General features: G+C 38.2%; 1 pseudogene; it reads right to left on the bottom strand.

Moving 5' to 3' along the window:
* Positions 1-1,026: 1,026 nt before the first annotated feature.
* On the bottom strand, positions 1,027-1,953 carry LOC107402971 (cysteine and histidine-rich domain-containing protein 1 pseudogene; annotated as a pseudogene).
* Between the last annotated feature and the right edge of the window lie 4,513 nt (positions 1,954-6,466).

Genomic DNA, 6,466 nt, shown 5'->3' with positions numbered 1-6,466 from the left:
TGTAAAAACATAAAATTCTCAAAAAAGAAAGTTAAATATATATATATATATATATATATATATATATATATATATATATATATATATCAAGCATATTCATTTCTCTCAATCTGGGTTCCCACCATAATTATGCCCAGACAACTACAATAAGTCCTAGATACATTATTCATGCCTGCTTCTTTCCAGTCCACTGTCCACAATATAAGCTAAGTAAAACATATTTAGCTCAAATATTATTTTCTGTTCCTCTACCTTAAACTATTCATGAGTTTGCATTGCTCTTAAAATACACCCTATTTTAGCCTCAGTCACATTTTTGCTTTCACTCTGTAGGCTCCAGTCATACTAGAATTTCTTCATTTACTGATTTGGTAGTGTTCCTTCTTGCTTCAGGGATTTCACACATGATCAGTCTTATGTGTGACTGAAGTACACCTCTGCCTTTTTCCTTCCACTTTCTCTGATCACAATTTTGCTCATCTTTTATATTAACTCAAAATTTATGTATTCTTCCAAGCCTTTGTTGAGGACCCTTTCAGGCTTAAATTCTATCACTCAATACTCCCCTCCTTGCTCAACTTACCATCATTGGAAATAGCTAGTTATTTAGGGAATTACTTTTTTCATCCTCATGGAAGGTAAGCTCTTCAAAGAAATGGACTGTACCTTATATGAATTTTTCACTTCCCATACACACTCCAGTGCCTAGCACACAGTGACACTCAACTGTATCTGCTACTTGAGTAGATGAATAACAAAGTATATGAGGACCTGATAAAACAACACATGCATTGTAATAATTAATATTATTTAATGGGAATGTGTTGTCTACCCAGTAAATTGTCTTAATGTTTGGTTTTGTGTGTGTAATTAAAAATATCAAATAAGTGATTAATACAGAATCCAAGAAGTACCAAGGTTTTACAATGACTGGTAAGGCTAATAAGTCTACCTGTCTGTCCTCCAATTTTTCACTAGTGCTTATAGCTTCTTGTGAACTGTGCTATGTGTTTGTGTGTATGTGTATTATACATTCATCATGTGTAGTGGGTAGTCATTCCAGCTTGGATCTGGAAGCTCCAACCCCCATTGAGACTCTGGCAGTGAATTTTTAGCATACACGGAGATGGTAACTTCACCCCCAGTCTGATGCCAGTCATGTCTACATGGAACAACTTTTTTCCCTGCATCTTTTTTAGTCCACACATGTTTCCCTTTTGTACAGCCCTCTTGGGCTAAGAATGTATTAAAATCTGAGGTTTTTCTTCTACAACAGCTCCAATATTTCATCCCCTCATGGAAAATAGGTACTCCAGAATGATATACACAGACTTCATCTAAACTCTGTAGACCCTGGTATGTCTTTGAACACCCTCCATTTTTACAAGAAGTCCCAATCTTAATTTCATCACTGTCTTCTTCTTTCTTTTCTTCTTCATTCCCTGATGACAGTTTAAGTTTATCAAGTGCTTGTTTTAGGGAAGCAGATATTTTTAATTCCAAGTTTGTCATTGGCTCATCTGGGCTTGGCCTTTTTATTGCTTCTACTGGTTTAGGGGCTTGAATGATGTGTTCCTGAAATTTGGGTTTTAATTCAGACAGTTCCTTCTTCTCTGTAGTCTTGACTTCAGGCTTGACTGGTTCAGGTGGCTTCTCACTGTTATGTCTACCTTTTGTGCAACCTACGATGCTTAAGAAGTCAGAAAAATCAGTTGTTCTTCTCTTACAGCAAGACCAACCCTTTAGGGCATCATGAAATACAGGTACACCTGGGTGGTATGTGCAAGCATCGTCCGCGTTAGCCTCGGGGTCGAAACGCTGGCCACAGCCGCGGTTGTAACACAGAAGCGCCATTCCGTTTCCTAGGTGAAACGCACACCGCCGGGACTAAGAGGGAGTCACCATGCCAATCGCCGGCGCTACTGTCCGGGCCGCTGCCGGCTTCCGGAAGCCGCCGGTATTAAAGACTTATATAGAAAAGATCTCTGATTTGATTCAAAAGGGTAAATTAAGACTTCGTCAGTTGACAGGAATGGACCCAGCAGAAATTGTAGTACCATTAACTAATGAGGAAATTTCATCACTATGGAAAGATAATGAATACTGGCAGAGAGCCTGCAGTAACTTTTTGGGAGAGATTAACAACCACTATCCCAAAAGCAAGAAAATAGAATTCATAAAGAAGACTGAATGGGTCCTTCCTCACATTGTACGACAAAAGCCAATTTCTGGAGTCCTCACATTCTACACTGATGCAAATAAATCAGGGAAAGCAGGATATAAATCAGGAGACTTAAGTAAAGTGGTACAAAGTCCATATAACTCTGTACAAAAGTCAGAACTGTATGCCATTCTTATGGTACTGATGGACTTCACAGAACCCCTCAATATAGTCACTGACTCTCAATATGCAGAGAGAGTTGTTTTACATATTGAAACTGCTGAATTTATTCCTGATAATACAGAATTAACTTCATTATTCATACAATTGCAGGAAATCATCAGAAAAAGGGAACATCCTATATATATAACACATATCAGATCCCATACAGGTCTACCAGGACCTTTACCACAAGGTAATGATGAGATTGATCAGTTACTAATAGGTAATGTGCTAGAAGCTTCAGAATGTCATAAGAAACACCATGTAAATAGCAAAGGTTTAAAGAAGGATTTCTCCATCACTTGGCAACAGGCTAAGGATATTGTGAAAAAATGTCCTACTTGTTCCATCTATAACCAAACTCCATTACCTGCAGGGAGTAATCCAAAAGGTATACAAAGAAATGAAATTTGGCAGAAGGATGTGTTTCATTTTGCAGAATTTGGAAGATTAAAGTATGTACATCATACCATTGACACCTATTCAGGATTTCAATGGGCAACTCCTATGAGTTCTGAAAAGGCTGATTCTGTGATTACACACCTATTAGAAGTTATGGCCATCATGGGAATACCTGTACAAATTAAGACAGACAATGCCCCAGCATATGTCTCCAATAAAATGAGACAGTTCTTTGCTTATTACAATATAAAGCATGTTACAGGTATACCACATAATCCCACAGGCCAAGCAGTCATAGAGAGATCCAATCGAACTTTAAAGGATATGCTAAATAAACAGCAACAGGTAACAATGACTCCTAGAAATAGACTGCATAGTGCTTTATTAACCTTGAATTTTCTCAATGCTAATGAGAAAGGAACAACAGCTGTGGAGAGACATTGGACGACAGACAAAACTCCTGAGCTAAACCAACCAGTTTATTTCAAGGATGTGCTGACCTCAGAATGGAAACCTGGATATGTTCTACGTTGGGGAAGGGGTTTTGCCTTTGTTTCTGCAGGAGAAGAAAAGCTATGGATACCAACAAAATTAATAAAAATCCGATTCGAACAGGAAAAACCCCTTGATGAAGAGAAGTAAAAGATCATCCACCAATGTGACATCTCTACAAGTTGTAAGAAAAATTTAACAATCAAAGGGTGGGGTAGGGTTCTGTTTTTGTCTTTCCAGGATAATGGAAATACCCATCTTCCAAAACTCATAAGGCCTTGGATATCTGGATCTTTACAGCAGAAAGGAAGAATCTATTGGTACCAATCTATCTACACATGGTAAAATCTCACTGTCTAACATCTTTCTCTCTATCAATCTAGAAAAGTTGTGGTTCCAATTCAATTATAGCCAAGCTGGCTTTGGAGATGGAATTGGCTCACTCCTTCTCTAAACCCAAGCATATTGCTAAAAGAAAAGTTTAAGAGATTCTTCAGTCCCATATCAGAAGAGCCCTCTGGTGTGAGACAGAAGGAAACCAATAAAAAGGGACCATTGTCTTCTAAATTCTAATTCTCTCCATGCTTACTCTTGATTTCTCAGAATCCTTTCTTACATGCTATGTCCTCTTTAAATCCAAACCTCCCATTTTTGATAACAAATAAGTTTTTCCAATAGCAATCTCAGAAGTCACCAGAAGGAAGATGGGGCCCCAACAACAACAACTCTACCCAATCCAGAATGATGCCATGGTAATCATCATCATACTACACTTCTTGCCAGAATTTCAGACAATCTTACCCATTACTCTAAAACTTGCTACAGAACCTACAGTTAGTCTAACTGAGATTTAACTATCTGAGCTTTCTCACAGTACCCAACAGAGATAACATCACCCCCTAAACGGCAGGAAACAATTCTTAGAAAACGACGCCCCTTCTCCCTTAGGTTTCATAATTCTCAGGGTTATGGATGACGGTTGTAGGGTTGGGGGTGGAAAAAAATATTAACTCAGTATTGTAAAAAAAAAAAGGGGGGGGGCGGAAGAAATGGAACGGAGAGGTATAAGATATGATGGTAAATCATTGTATATACTAGTAAACAAACTTGGTAAAATAGCAACCTTAGACAATTTACACTGTAATTTGCACTGTTATAGATTCTTTTTTTTTTTTTTTTTTTTTTTTTTTTGGTTTTTCGAGACAGGGTTTCTCTGTGTAGCTTTGCGCCTTTCCTGGGACTCACTTGGTAGCCCAGGCTGGCCTCGAACTCACAGAGATCCGCCTGCCTCTGCCTCCCGAGTGCTGGGATTAAAGGCGTGCGCCACCACCGCCCGGCCTAACTGTTATAGATTCTTATATGTTGATACAAATGTAAACTATTTTTATACTCCTGTTTAAGATAATTTGTATATTGATACAAATACAGAACTATATTTGTTATAATGTACATATATTTCTACTCTTATTTGTAACATTTTTATATTGATACAAATGTAAATTTATATCTGTCATACTTTATATATGTTCTACTTCTGTTAGGATATTTGGTATATTGATATATATTTAAGATTATTGTCATATTGCATATCGCACTATATATTCCTACCTCTGTTATAAATATCTTGTGTATTGTCACAATTTTGAAGTCATCGTTCTTCACCATACATTTGCTTATAGACTGTTTACCTTATTTACATGAAGCTTTAGTCCTTAGGTTATTTCGGTAGATAAGATTTATAGATTTATGGTCGCCTATGCCTGTCATCTCTATAGTTACGTTAGTTAGGTTATCCAGATTTACAGATACATAGGTCAGATGGACAGGTAATCTTCAAACACTTCATAGACCTAGAGAATATGACATTTAAATAACTTAGAATTCTGTTGACGTGAGGCACAATTGCTCCTGGCTGCACCAATTGATCCCGAGAGAATGTTGGGCTTCTAAGACATTTCCATTTGGAAGTTTGTCTTTTTGGCACAAAATGGCCTACGGGGCAAAGAACTGCCCTTGCCTTGATGGCTGACAGTACAAATGCAATGCTGTCCTTTCTGGACAAGCGGGACACAAGGAAAGCGACCACTGTACTCTGCCAAGACAGGGTAAGATGGTCTTTCAGAAATCCTGCTTCTGAAAATGGTCTGTCAGATACTCTAGGCCTGTAGCCAATTTGAATGCACCAACAATGCTGAGAAACATTAGGTGACTGTCCAGGCTGCCAGCTGTCTTGGTCTACTCTTGCAAGACTCCCGAAGTTGCTTGCATCCGTCTACCATTTCTCAAGTACCATTATGTTCCTTCTCAGGTCTTTGATGGGATTGAAGACTAACAGTTATAGTTACAACTTAGTATATATAATATCTTAGATAGAACATATTAAGTATTAGATTCAGGTTCTTTAGGATAGGACACCTTTGAATGATCTTTATAACATGCCGTTTACCTATGCTCTATACTTCTCTGGATTTTAGAATGTGTTTCTTGCTTGATATTGTTTGCATTGGTTGTAGTTACATCTTATCTAGGTCATTATCCCTCATTATTTCTGGACAATATTTGATAACCATTCCTTTGTATATAGTCTTGTATTAGTTTAGAAACTTCTTATTTAGACAAAAAGGGGGAGATGTAGTGGGTAGTCATTCCAGCTTGGATCTGGAAGCTCCAACCCCCATTGAGACTCTGGCAACTGTCACGCCTACGAGGCGGGGCGAGGGGAGGTGCTGGAAACCTGAGAGCTGGATGGGCAAGCGCTCGCTCGGGGCGCGCTCTCGGCGCCTGGACCCTGGATGGTGGAGATTGATTGTGCAGAGCTCCAGAGAACACCGCTGGATTGCTAGACGCCTTCCCCAGACCCCCGCGACCTATCCATTCTTTCATTTGTAAGTCATCCACTAAATAAATCTTCCTTTTAACTACGTGGAGTGGCCCTTATAATATTCCCCAATAATCATGTTATAAACATCATTCATCTTCTTACATCTTTATTTACTCTTGTTTTAACTTGGAGATCTTCTGCACTTGATATGGATGAATTCCTCTTTCTCTGCAATCATTTCCAGCAATTATATTGTATGCATATATCATGATTGATTTTATGTTTACTTAATAATTTTTATTCAATATTTTCTGGTCTGTTTCTACTAAGAATCATGCTTCAACAAGCATTCTTTCTTAGGGATACAG

Source organism: Peromyscus maniculatus, chromosome X, assembly GCF_049852395.1.
Source record: "Peromyscus maniculatus bairdii isolate BWxNUB_F1_BW_parent chromosome X, HU_Pman_BW_mat_3.1, whole genome shotgun sequence".
Classification (NCBI taxonomy): Eukaryota; Metazoa; Chordata; class Mammalia; order Rodentia; family Cricetidae; genus Peromyscus; species Peromyscus maniculatus.
This window is presented reverse-complemented; position numbering and strand designations above follow the sequence as displayed.